Genomic DNA, 14798 nt, shown 5'->3' with positions numbered 1-14798 from the left:
TGCTTCCACTCTCATTCTCATAGTACCTGCAAGAGAATTGAAAAACATGTTAAAGCAATGAGGATAACTATACTGTCACACTCAAACTCATCAAAATACATATCCTATTATGCATAAGAATATCAAAATATACATCTACAACTATCAGAATGTCAGATTTAGAAGCAAAGGAATCAATGCAGAGAAGGTGCCATGATATAGCAACAAGTATCATTTTTATCTAACTTGTTCATTTCATGTGCAGATACAAGTACATATATAGTGTATTACTGATTTATCATACAAGCATGTGGGGTTAAATGAGGCTCCCACAATGGTTGAGCCCAACATGCTAACATGACAACATGTCTTCACTAAACATGGGCCCATCATTCATAACAGTGGGCCTTCAAGGTCACTGTTATGAATGACACATCTCTGCCCGAGTGGAGGCATGTTGACATGAAAAAGGCTAGAAAACCCTAGTAGGGTCTCAAAATGACTAAGTTTTCTTAGTTTTTATGCAATAAATAGATTCTCATAAGCACCTATGTGACTGTCAGAAGCCTAAGATAGTTGTGTGGACATGATATAGAGAAAAGAACAACCACTGCTACACAAAAATCAATCTTGACAGGTATGAAAGACTGAGAATAATAGGATGATTGCAAGTCCTCACAAAGATGATTCAAACATTGAGATAGAGCAACCACAATACAATTTGAACTCAAATCTTATAGATGAATATCAAAAAGTAAGTGGAACAATGCAATGATCAATATAACTATCATAGAACCACAATCTCATACACAATTTTAATGCCAAAGAGAATGTGGTCTTGGTGTCAGGTTGATGTATAAGGTAGTAAAAGCTTGCCATATTGTACAGGGTCATAGAAATCAGCTTCATGGAAGGTTACTAAAAAGAGATCTTTTGAAAGACAGGCATGAATATACAGAGATAACAATAAGAACTGTACTAGTCAGGGACATTCATTGAGTAAGTGCACTCATATTGCATCTATTGGCATTTTGCATAGAGATTGCATTAATGATATGTTGTCATTGATGTCAATTGAACTAGTAATGGTATTCATGTTATTGCTGATAATGTTGTTTTTGATATTGGCTAGTAACCGGTAAGAAGAGCTTTGTGGAAGATGTTGTAAACCGGTATGGTAAGTCTATGAGTTGAATTGGTAAATTGGTGTAAAGGGTTAAACCTTTCTATGCAATCTAACTGGTAAACCTGATCAGTTGTTAAACCCTAACAGATCAAGTTTGTTGGTTTATTATCTAATGAGCGGTAATGATGGAGACACGTGTGATCATTGTATGAGGATAAGTATAAATTGTTTTGGCGCGTTTGTTTATTGTCTAGGGAAGGAGAAAAGTGGATTGCATCTAATGCACAGTGCATGATGAGTTACAAAGTCTGATTAAGCGATGATCATGAAGCAGTTAGAATTTTCTTGAAGAATGTGAAGAGATTGTCATGATTTCTAATAGTCAAGATTGGACCAACTTGTTTGTAATCTTGATAATGAGAATTAGGTTTTTGTTGTTTTACTGACCTAATTGATTTATATTTAAGGTCGATGAAGTTGTTTGTAAAGGTTGTTGGTTGGCAAGATTGGCAGAAACCTATTGAGTGTGTTGTTGCCTAACCAGTGAATGGATATGCACTTTGAGTGAAGGCAGATTGAAGCTTAAAAGGATTTGATCAAGCAAATGTAGTGCTATTCAAATAGATCAAGAAAACCTATTGTTTTCTAATAATTACAGCAGAAGTGAAATCCCTTAACCGGGTAAGCTCTAACAATCTTGGTTACTCATTAAATCCTCTAACAAGGTGGTCCATTAGCTTGGATTCTTAAATCCTCCAACGAGGTTACTCCTAATAGGGTATTGTGCTTTTCATCAAGGCATATTTGTAAGTCCCTTAACCGGGTGATTCCTAACTAGAATTGGTTCTTAACATGACTTATTGTAAAGCTTTAACATGCTTGGATCCTAATAGCGTGACCTTTAGAAGAGTTCAAATAGCTATCCTTGTGAGTCTCATCTCATCATGGTTTTTACCTATTGGGGTTTTCCACATATAAAAATTTGTGTCAAGTGGTGAATGTTTTTGTGGTTATGATCTTATTTGTTGATTTGATTAATGTCTGACAAGGTATGATAACTAGAAGAATTAAGAGATGAATATGTTGAGTTATGATTAAGCATTGTTGATGTTTACAAGATTGAAGTTGTTTATTGTTAAGTTGTCATAACAGTCAAACCAATTGATGTCAAGTATTCTTATGAATATTGATCTTGACTGAGATATGTTTACTTTGTGTGATTGAATTTGAGTTTAGGAACTTTGTATCAGTTTTTCAATATACTGATTCAGCCCCCCTCTCAATATTCTACTGGATACTTATTCTTTCATTATACCATCAATTGGTATTAGAGATTCTCTGGTCCTCTTTAATCTAAAAGCCTAACAACTTGAGGAAAAGATCTTGTAGATCATGACAAAGAAAGAAGATCTGAAGTTCAACAAAGATAACTATAGAATATGGAGTGATAGAATGAAGATTTATATTAAGAGTCTTGGTAGTCAATATTGGGATCATATAGGAACTAAGTATATTACACCTACTGGAATCCTAACTGATGATCAGAAGAAAGAACAACAAGAAAATCACCAAGCATTGGAGGCTATTATCAATTCCCTGTCTGATGCTGAATATGTAGATGTTCATGGTCTTGAAACTGCACATGAAGTGTGGCAAAAAATTGAAGAGATTTATAGAGGTGATGAACATGTTAAGATTGCCAAAGAGGAGAGTTTAAGATGAAAGTTTGATGACATGAGAATGTTCGAAGACGAGAGTATCCAGCAATATGGTTAAAGGATTAAAGAGATAGTTGGTGAAATAAAGAGTGCAGGAGGGAAAGTGGAAGATGCCATAGTAATCAGTAAGGTACTAAGAACCCTGCTATCGGTCTAGGCTATCCGAGTTGTAGCTATTCAAGAGCTGAAATCCATTGACAAGACAAAGGTAACTTGGCTCTATTATTGGCAAACTTACTAATTTTGAACTAAATGGCTATGATGGTAGTGTACAGAAATCAGAATCTACTTTCAAAGCTTCTATCTCTAACCCATCTATGAGAAGAAGTAGAGATACTGGCCATAGCTATGAATCTAGATCCAACAAAGATACTGATGATGAGGACAACTTAGTGGAACTTGAAGCATTGTTGGCAAAATGACTTCCTAGAGGCACTGGTAAATATAGAGGTAATCCACATTTAAAATGTTTTGCATGCAACAAGATTGGTCATATAGTAGCTAATTTCCCTAATGGTGAAGATGCATAGAAGAGAGACAAATTTAAGAAGTATAAGGGTAAAGGCAAGAGAGATTGTCTTGTAGCTATTGATAGTGGTATTACTGATGAAGAATCTGATGATGATGCTAGTGAAGATATTGTGTTTGTAGCTATTAAGGAAGAAATATCATATCATAAGGCACTAGTATCTAGGATGGATAACTTTGATGATTGGATCATTGATAGTGGTTGTTCACATCACATGACTGGTGATCAGAGAAAATTTCTTTCCCTGAAGGAATTTGATGGTGATGTTTTCAGATTTTGCAATGACTTACCATGTATGGTTAAAGGTAAGGGATATATTTCTCTTAATAGGAAGAGCAATGCTGGCGATGTCTATTGGGTTGAAGGAATAAAGCACAATCTTTTGAGTGTGGCACAACTTAACGACAGAGGATACCCACTGGAGTTTAGAAATGGTATGTGCAAAATCTTTGACAATAAAGGTGAATTGATTGCAACTGGGAAACAGACCAGAGGTAATCTATTTCATCTTAATCCTAAAGTTAGCAACTGTTTGATTGCAAAAATAGATGATAGCTAACTTTGGCATAGGAGATTTTGTCATATAAATTTTAACAATATTGTTAAAGCAAGTCTAAGACAGTAAGAGGTCTTCCTTAGCTAAACAAACCGATTAATGCTCTTTGTAAAGAATGTCAGTTAGGAAAGATGACTTCTTCAACTATCAAGAGAAAGTTCTTCTCAGCAGAGCACTTGTTAGATTTGGTTCATATAGATCTATGTGGACCAATAAGAACAAGAAGCATTCAAGGTGATAGATATTTCATGATCTTCATGGATGATTGTTCAAGGATGATGTGGGTCACATTCTTGAAGGATAAGAATGAAGCTTTTGGTAAATTCAAGGCATTCAGAGCCTTAGCTAAGAAAGAGAGTGGCAAAAAGATAAAATATCTGAGAATGGATCAAGGCGGTGGATTTACTTCTGAGGAATTCACTAAGTACTATGATGAGAATGGTATCAAATTACAACTTTCCGTACCAAGGACACCACAACATAATGGTATAGTAGAGAGAAACAACCGGTTAGTGGTTGAAGCTGCTAGGACTATGCTGATACAAGGAGGTGTAGCAAAAACATTTTGGAAAGAAGTTGTAAGTACAACTATCTACACAATGAACTGAGTTCTGGTGAAAAGAGTTAAGGACAAGACCCCTTATGAATACTGGTATGGGAGATCAGCTGATGTTATCTATTTTAAGATATTTGGAAGCAAATGTTTTATTGAAAGAGGGGATTACATAAGCAAGTTTGAAGCTAAGAGTGATGAAGGCATATTTCTTGGCTATTCCACCAAGAGTAAGGCCTATAAATGCTTCAACAACCAAACACAGAAAATTGTTGAGTGTCGATGTTCATGTAGATGAATGTCCTAAATTTTCAAATGGAACTAGTTCTGAGAAGAAGGATGAAGATCCTTGCATTTTGATTTTGGAACTTGAAACTGTTAAATCAGAAACTGGTAAAGCAAATCTTGATGTACTTGTTCAATCAGAACAAATAAATTTAGAAGAAGATGATAATGAAGAAGCTGAACCTGAAGAGAATGATCATGTTATTCCAAGGTATGTGAGACTAAATCATAGTCTTGAATAGATTATTGGGGATAAGGATGCTGGAGTACTAACAAGAAGGAGAATAAGAGAGAATTCTTGCATGAACTCCACCTTTGAACCTAGAAGTGCTAAGGAGGCATTTGGTGATGATCATTGGGTGAAATCTATGGAGGAGGAGCTAGATCAAATTGAGAAGAACAACACTTGGACCTTTGTACCTCGATCAGTAAATAAGAATGTTATAGGTACTAAATGGGTGTTTAGAAACAAGTTAAATAAGGATCGTGTTGTAGTTCACAACAAGGCAAGATTAGTATGCAAAGGTTATGCGAAAGAAGAAGGAGAAGATTATGGAGAAACTTTTGTACCAGTAGCAAGACTAGAAGGTGTCAGAACATTACTTGTATTTATAGCTCATAAAAAGTTCAAAGTATACCAGATGGATGTTAATTTTGCATTCTTGAATGGGATACTGGAAGAAGAGGTTTATATAGAGCATCTTGATGGTTATGCATTGACAGATAAGGAAGACATGGTATGCAAATTGCATAAAGCTTTGTATGGATTAAATCAAGCACCCAAAGCATGGTATGAATGACTTCACACTCATCTAATGAAGATAGGCTTTGCTAGAACTAGTGATGACAACAACATTTATCTCAAGTTTGAAGGAGATGAAATACTGGTCAGTGAAGTATTTGTTGATGACATTATATTTGGAGGTAATGATGAAATGAGTAATTATTTTGTAGATGAAATGAAGAATGAGTTTGAGATGTCATTAGTAGGAGAAATAAAATTTTTCATAGGCTTGCAGATACAACAAATGAAGAATGGGATTTTCATTACTCAATCCAAGTATGTGAAAGAAGTTTTGAAGACTTTCAGTATGAGTGACTGTAAACTAGTTGGAACCCCAATGGTTACAGGTTGTAAGTTGTCCAAGGAAGATGCATCTAAGTCTGTAGATGAAAAGGAATACATGTCAATGATTGGAAAATTACACTATGTTGTTCACATTTGACTGAATATTGCCCATGTAGTTGGTATTGTTGCTAGATTTCAGAAGAATCCAAAGGAGGAACATCTGATGGCAACCAAAATAATTTTTAGATATCTAAAAGGTACTATTGACTATGGGTTATGGTATCCTTATGGTGGAAATTTTGACTTGAAATCATACATAGATGCTGATTTGGAAGGAAATATTAATGACCAGAAGAGTATTGCCAGTGGAGCATTCTTTCTAGGAGGAAGGATAGTTTCATGGAGTAGTAAAAAATAGAGTTGTACTTCACAATCTACTGCTGAAGCTGAGTATGTAGAAACTTATATGAATTGTACACAAGCTATGTGGATGAGGCACATTTTGGAAGGTTTGAAGATGGAAATCTCAGAACCAATTAAGATTTTATATAATCATACAAGTGCAATTAACATTTCAAAAAACCCTATTTTGCATGCAAGGACTAAGCACATTGAATTGAAGTATCACTTCTTGAGGGAAAAAGTTCAAAGTAAAGATGCTATCTTGGAGCATCTTTCTACCAAGGAGAAGCTTGGAGATATCTTTACCAAACCTCTACCTAAGACCACTTTTGAGTATCTTAGAAGTCAATTGGGGGTTGTCTCTCTTCATAAAGTTAGTTGAGCATAATGTTGATTGCATCAGTCCCTAAATTACTTGTAGAATCTTACATGGATTGATGAAGAAGTGGATGTATTCCATAGAGGGAGCATCAAGTTGCAGTATGATGTTGATAATTACATGTTTTTACTTTCACTTTGGCATTGCTCTCAAAGGGAGATAATAATTATGTGATTGAGGAGAACAATTATGTGTCTGATTAGGTGAACCAATGGCAGGCTGAAGACAGATAGAGCATGGTGAATACTTGGTAATGTAAACAAGGATTCCTATTCACTAATCTCAACAGCAATCAGAGGTTTTGATATTTTTATTTGATGAATACTAAGATGGGGGGTGAATTAGTATACCAAAAAATACTAAACTCAAACTCTTAAACAATTTAGTAGACAACCGATATAATAGATTCACTAATAAACCGGTTAAGATGAATGCAAACCAAATAGCAAATAAAGTATTCACCCACAAAATTACAATCACTATAACACAAGATATTTTGATGTGGAAACCCTAATGGGAAAAACCATGGTGAGAAGAAAATCACAAGTAACTATCTGCAGAATAGAAACCAGACCGGTTAAGGTCATACAATGTTCTTCACCAAAACAGATCCTGTTAGGAATCTAGATCTCTGTTATGAGATAAGTCCTATTAAAGACTACCTTGTTAAAAGATTTAATATCCACAATTGTGAACCACCTTGTTAGAGGATTTACAAAGGCTTTTCTAGGCCTACCCAGTTACGGGTTTCAAACTTGTTGAAGATGTGAGTAATCAACAAGTGAGTGATCTAGATACTAGCATAGTATGCTTGGTTAGATCCTTGATAGCTCATTGGTAATGCATTTTAGCATTACTACAGTCTTCAATATCTCCACACTCTAACTCTTCACACAAATCTAATCTTCTCTGCAAAGATCACACATAACTTTCTCATACATCATACATCTCTCACATATGCAAACCCTAGACATGATTTCCTTATAAAGGAAACTGATTTCATGTCAGTACAATAGGATTAAACTACAAGTTCCTAGGTTCAGTGCATCTAGACATATTTGGTAACATGACACAAAACCACTGCCAAAGTGTCAGTGGATGATAACTCATCACAGAAATACCGGTTGGTAACTCATCACAGAGTAATACCGGTTCATACAATATACCGATTACCGGTTGTCAAAAATGAAGATTGGTAGATCATAGTGTTAACTACCACTTTGTTCCTTCGTATCGCTTGAGATCCTCAAACCGCTTGAGGTCTTCATATGGCTTGGGTTCTCCATACCACTTGAGGTCTTCAATTAATTTGTGACTGGTAAACATCTTCTGCAAAACACCGATAGTCTAAAGACTATAATACATAATACCGGTTGGAACAATTACCGATTGAGCATAACTCATACATCAAGAAAGTGTGTGTCCATCAATGAAAATCAAAACATCATCAAAATGCCAACAATCTCCCCCTTTGGCATTGATGGCAACACTTAGGAAAATTTTGACATCTAAGTATTTTTACAACAAAATATGCCATAATAAAAATTACTCCCCCAAAGCATATACACTATCCCTTTTGCAGAAATTACAATGTATACCACTCCCCTAAAGTGGTAACATGAAAGTATACATAACATTCACTAAAATTTCAAATACTACTCCCCCTTTGCCAACAATGACAAAGTAATGCAGAATAACCCCTATTTCCTTATATATAAAAAATAGAGTAAATGTTTATGACAATAAGGAATAAAACTTATCAAAAATAGATTTAAAATCCTGCATAAATGTTTTCATGGCCAATGACCATGACTCAAGTAATGAGGTAGCAACCTCACTTTTTGTCTACATCTGGAATACCAATTCTTCCATAGCATCAATGGTACTCATATCTTGAGTTATCGTGATGGCTTCCAGATTGAGAAAACATTTATGAAGAATTTGCAGTCTGGGTAATAAGACCAGTTGAAGCTCCTGCAAATCTTTTGTCTGGTTGCAAATTTCTGATTCCACCCTAGCAGTCTGCAGCTGATAATGATGAACCATTTGCCCATATGTAGTAAATAAATTATAGGGCATCTTGAAGTTGTTGATGTAAGATTGGAACTCCAATTGGAGTTTATCTTTCTGTTTAAGCACATCATCACAAAATAGATGGGGTTGGTAGATTTTACTCAATAGTAATTTGCCCTCATCCATAGCACCACTGATATCCTTCTGCTGCTTCAGAAGTTGTGACTGGAGCTCATTCAGTTTCTTGAATAAGGTAGTGTTGAGTGCCTTTTCATGATTCTTCTTTGTAGTGGCTACAACAACATCTTCCAAGCATTGTACTTGGTCCTCTACTATAGTATAGAGGAGTTTCAGCTTGGACAAAGAGGAATCAGTACTGGGGAGGTTAGTATCAAGAATCCGACTGGTAAGGATGTTAACTGTAGTTTGTATGACATCCCTTTCCTTCTTCCTCTGCAACTCTTCCAGTCTTTCTTGTGCCAATTTGATGCCTCATAGCAGATCGAACTCATCTGTTGATTGAAGGTCAATCGTATTGGTAGTGTCAACCGGTTTGGCTTGACCACCGGTTGCCTTGGGAGTCTCTGCTTGTTTGGTTTCTCTACTTCCTTCTCCTCTACTGCTCTTTTCTTTTCCTCTTCTTTCTTATTTAGTTCTTCCTTATTCTTGTCTTCTTCCTACTTTTTCTTTTCTTCCTCCTTCTTTTCCTTCTCTTCTTTCCTCTTCTCCTCTTCTTTTCTCTTCTCCTCTTCTTTCCTCTTCTCCTCTTCTTGTTTCCTCTTCTCCTCCTCTTTCTTTTTCTCTTCCTCTTTCCTCTTGTCTTCCACTTTCTTTTTCTCTTCCTCTTTCCTCTTGTCTTCCTCTTTCTTTTTCTCTTCCTCTTTCCTCTTGTCTTCCTCTTTCTTTTCTTTTTCCACTTGCTCTTTCTTCATTTGTTCTTTGTCCTGCTTCTCTTTTTCTACTTTTTCTTTGTCCCGTTTCTCCTTCTCTATGTCTGGAGTGACATCCTCAACATATAATGCATCCACATCAATGGGATCATTTTTCTCTATCACTCATTCCCCTTCACTATCAAATGCTTCATCCGATTTGCCTGATGTTAGATCAGGTGCTTGTTTAGCCTTCAGATTGGCCTCAGACACTTGGTGTAACCGGACAACACCTTTGGCATGTAAATGTGTGTCCTTCTCCACTTCAAAATTTTTACCTTCAAGTAGCCTAAGTCTTCTTCTTCTCATGAAGAAGAGGCCTTTGTTCTTATCCATTATCTCAAACAATTCTGAGTTTGAGGCATCGAGAAAGTATTGTGCAAAGACTTTTTCCCTTACTTCTTATTCCTTTTCAATGGCAATGCGCCATTTGTTATCTAAATAATTGTATAAAGAATCTGGTGTGACCGATCTGATTTTAGATGGTGACCGGTCATTGACACACAAATATCTAATAACCTCTTATTCTACTTCATCTTTCTCATTATCATTAAAATCATCAAAATGCTCTTTTAAATCATCAAGCAATTTTCTCCTAATGTTCTTGATTGTCCTCTAACAATGTGTCATAGGCTTATAGGAGGAAATATCTATGTTTATCGGTGTTGAAGTTGTAGGTGCATTACCGGTAGATTTTGCCTTCTTGCTTGATTGCTTGGTCTTCTTTCACTATACTTCAGTTCAGTATCCTCTGACTTCGATGAGCTATTTTTGGTTTTTCGCTTCCTCTCGAATACTTTAGTAGGAGAAACCTCAGGTTTCTTCTTGGCAGGTGACTGCTTGGTCACTTTTGGATTGGCTGAGGTAACCAGTGTCGATACGGATGGCACTAACTTGCTCTTTTTTTGTGTAGAGTCTTCAACCGATGTTACCCTCTCTAAGTAGGTGTCAGTTCTCTTTTTCTTGGCATTTAGTGGTGAGGCAAGCAGGGTAGATGCATACCCGATCAACATATCATACATCACTTCATATCCCATTGGTTCAACTACTTCCTTTCTTGGTTCCACCGCTTCCATTATGCATTCATCTACCTTTATGGTGAAGCATATGTCACATTCATATTTATTCACAATATCTCCTGATATCCTCATCCTCTGGCTCATTTTCTACTTGAATTCATCAAAATATTTATTAAGAACCTCATGATATTGGGTTCCCACTACTTGAAGACTTTCCCTAATTTGCTTGGAGACTGGTTGGTCAGCAGACCATTGAACATCACCTACTCCAGGGAAATAGCCTTGAAAGTAGAAGAATAGACTGACCAAAAGTTGTCCAAACCTGAACCTTAAAGCATTATCCTATTTAATGGACTTTAGGTTTAGTAGCAATTGCTTCTGCAAATAGGTACACAAATCAAATGAGGCATCTTCCTTAATCATTCTATAGGTAGCATTCATGGCAACAACAAGGACATAGTTCATTCTACTGGCATAAAACATCTGGTAGCCAATCACCATGCAGGCATACTTAACTAAATCATCTTTGATGGTGTTGATGGTCATCGCCCATTGGTCACTCAGAGAACTGGTGAGCTTAGTCATTTTAGTCTTGGTGACCTTCCTTAGAGTTGGCACCTCTCCAATGTTACATATCTAGTGACGACATGAATTGCTTCCGGTGTGATGTCATGCATCCGCTCGAGATACATTTTATCACCTTGCACTTTTCTCAAGATGATGCGGATGTGATCTTTAGTGAACTCTTCTAGAAAATAAACCGCATTGTGCAGCTTCTTCCTCTCTAGGATGTTCTATTCAGGTTTGATTTTCTTGTCATCCCCACAGAATAGACCTAGATAGGAATGGATCACTAGGGATCCTAGGTCTTCCAATTTATAATCAATATAACCTAAAATATCCTCTTCAACAATAACTCTAGCGGGTATCTAAGATAGGGCATTGTATTTCATCTTCTTTTGAATAAATTCAGCTGAATCTATAGGTACACTCGAACTGGGGTGCGATGCAGAAGCCATGATTGAATGATAAACAAGAATTTTGAGAAATACCTTCACAATTCAAAATTTAGGTTTTGCCAATGTTGCTCACAACACACCACTTTGCTTGCTTGGAACATTGCTTAGTGTTCTTCACCGATAGATTGAAAGTCTGTTGGGTTCCTCTACAAGATTTTTGAATTCCTTTGAATCACTAGATGAATCACTCTTTGTCACTCTGCTCTTGAAAATTCTTCGCTCGAAAATAGATAAGTGAAAATGATGACAAAAAAATCCCTTTTAAACAATATTTCACCTACCATAATAAATGCATCTTCGTTAGGGTACAAACCCTAATTTTGCCTTTTACCACTTCAAGTCTTCTGCCGATTGATAGTTAATGTATACCAGGTAAGGTCTTTATTGATATAAATTGGGGGTTCAAATATTTCACCGATATGCTCCCCCTAAGCTTTTATGAAGCTCAGTTTGCTGGTTCAGAGACTTCCACACTAGGTGCAGAAACCGGTTCATCCTGTGACACTTCTTCAGGTTTCTTTTTCCAAGTTTTATTCATTCTCACTTGAACAGTTTCAGCATCAATCTTCCCTTTAGGAGTGATCAGTATATCATCCAATAGGTTCTTTCTCATTCTACAGGTTCTAGCAGTGTGTCCTGATTTAGTGTAATGATAACATACCATTCCAGGTGTTCTCCATGGTCCATTATTCACACTACCACTCTTCCTTCTACATGTTGTAGCAGTGTGACCACTACCATGACAGATCAAACAGGTTGCTCTCCAACCAGTTGCCACTTGATAGCCACTTGACCTATGGTCATAGGTATTATACCGGTTGGAATTCTGGTTCACTAAGGGTTCCGAGATAACTCCTTGAGTCCTTGGAGGGTTTCTCCCAGTGTTGTGCAAAATAGACCTGCATTCAAATTCTCTATGCCCAAAATTGTTGCATGCATAGTAGTTTCCATTGAATCTATTGGATCTAGGTTTATTGTTTACAAAATAAGGAAAATTATTGTAGGCCTTGCTTCTACACACATTAGCAGTATGTCCTTCCTTGAGACAATTAAAGAAAACAGGTTTAAATTTTTGTTTACCTTTATCCTTGGATGTTGGTTTCTTCTTTGATGCTTCAGCTTTTGTTCCAGAGGTCTCACCTTCCTCATACCTAGAGAAACCAAGTCCTATGTTATTCTTTACCGGTTTTGCCGATTCCAACTTTTGTTCTAGCTTAACAGTACTCTTATTGAATTTGGCAAGTATCTCATTTGACTCAGTAAGTTCCTTGGAAATAGCAACATTAGATTCCATCAAGGTTGCATTCTCAAAAATAACCATGTTTAGTTCACCTTGCATTTCTTCTTTTTCCACTTTACTCTCTTGGAGATGAGCAGTAAGGGCACTAATTTCTTGCTTCAACTTGGAGATCTCATGATCTTTGTCTTTTACCAGATCTTCAGCTTTCCTTTGGTTCTCATGCTCTTGACACATTCTGATAGTCAGCCCTTCCAACTCCTTTCTCAGGTTGGCTTTAGATTCATTTAGTTTTTCAACTTCTTCAACTAGGGCATCCATGTCAGCTTCATCAGAAGAGCTATTTTCAATAAGTTCCATCAGTTTCTTAGCATGCTCTCTTCTCTTGGCCAAAGAGGCTTTATACTTGACTTTGAGTTCATCATAGGCTCTCTCAATCTAAGTGAGATGATGAGTAAGTTCCCTCACAGTGTATTCACCCATATCTCCTTCCAAATGGATAGACTTATAGAAAGGTTGGCTCTGATACCAATTGATGAATACTAAGAGGGGGGGTGAATTAGTATACCAAAAAATACTGAACTCAAACTCTTAAATAGTCTAGTAGATAACCAATATAACAAATTCACTAATAAACCAATTAAGATGAATGAAAACCAAATAGCAAATAAAGCATTCACCCACAAAAGCACAATCATCATAACACAAGATATTTTGATGTGGAAACCCAAATGGGAAAAACCACGGTGAGTAGAAACTCACAAGTAATTATCTGTAGAATAGAAACCAAACTGGTTAAGGTCAGACCGGTTAAGGTCATACAATATTCTTCATGAGAATAGATCCTATTAGGAATCTAGATCTTTGTTAGGAGAGAAGTCCTATTAAAGACTACCTTGTTAAAGGATTTTAGATCCACAGTTGTGAACCACCTTGCTAGAGGATTTACAAAGGCTTTGTTGGGCCTACCTGGTTAACGGTTTTAGACTTGTCAAAGATGTGAGTAATCAACAAGTGACTGACCTAAATACTAGCACAGTATGCTTGGTTAGATCCTTGATAGCTCATTGTTAATTCATTTCAACATTACTACAATCTTCAATATCTCCACACTCTAACTCTTCACACAGACCTAATCTTCTCTGCAAAGATCGCACATAACCTTCTCATACATCATACATCTCTCACATATGCAAACCCTAGACATGATGTCCTTATAAAAGAAACCAATTTCATGTCGGTCCAATAGGATTAAACTACAAGTTCCTAGGTTTAGTGCATCTAGACACATTTGGTAACAAGGCACAAAATCACCGCCAAAGTGTCAGTGGATGATAACTCATCACAGAAATACCAGTTGGTAACTCATCACAGAGTAATTCTGGTTCATATAATATACCGATTACCGGTTGTAAAAAATGAAGACTAGTAGATCATAGTGTTAACTACCGCTTTGTTCCTTCGTACCGCTTGAGGTCTTCATACTGCTTGGGTTCTCCATACCGCTTGAGGTCTTCAGTCAATTTATGATCGGTTATCATTTTGAGATTGTTGGCATTTTGCATAGAGATTGCATTAATGATATGTTGTCATTGATGTCAATTGAACTAGTAATGGTATTCATGTTATTGTTGATATTGTTGTTTTTGATATTGGCTAGTAACCGGTAAGAAGAGCTTTGTGGAAGATGTTGTAAACCGGTTTTGTGAGTTGAACCAGTAAACCGGTGTAAAGGGTTAAACTTTTCTATGCAATGGACTGGTAAACCCTATCCATTGTTAAACCCTAACCGATCAAGTTTGTTGTTTATTATCTGATGAGTGGTAATAATTGAGACACATGTGATCATTGTATGAGGATAAGTTCAAATTGTTTTGGTGCGTTTGTTTAGTATCTAGGGAAGGAGAAAAGTGGATTGCATCTAATGCACCACCCATGATGAGTTACAAAGTCCGATGAAGTGGTTATTATGCAGCGGTTGGAAT

The sequence above is a fragment of the Cryptomeria japonica genome, chromosome 5, assembly GCF_030272615.1.
Source record: "Cryptomeria japonica chromosome 5, Sugi_1.0, whole genome shotgun sequence".
NCBI lineage: Eukaryota > Viridiplantae > Streptophyta > Pinopsida > Cupressales > Cupressaceae > Cryptomeria > Cryptomeria japonica.
The sequence above is the reverse complement of the archived record's forward strand: the minus strand, read 5'-3'. Positions refer to the sequence as shown.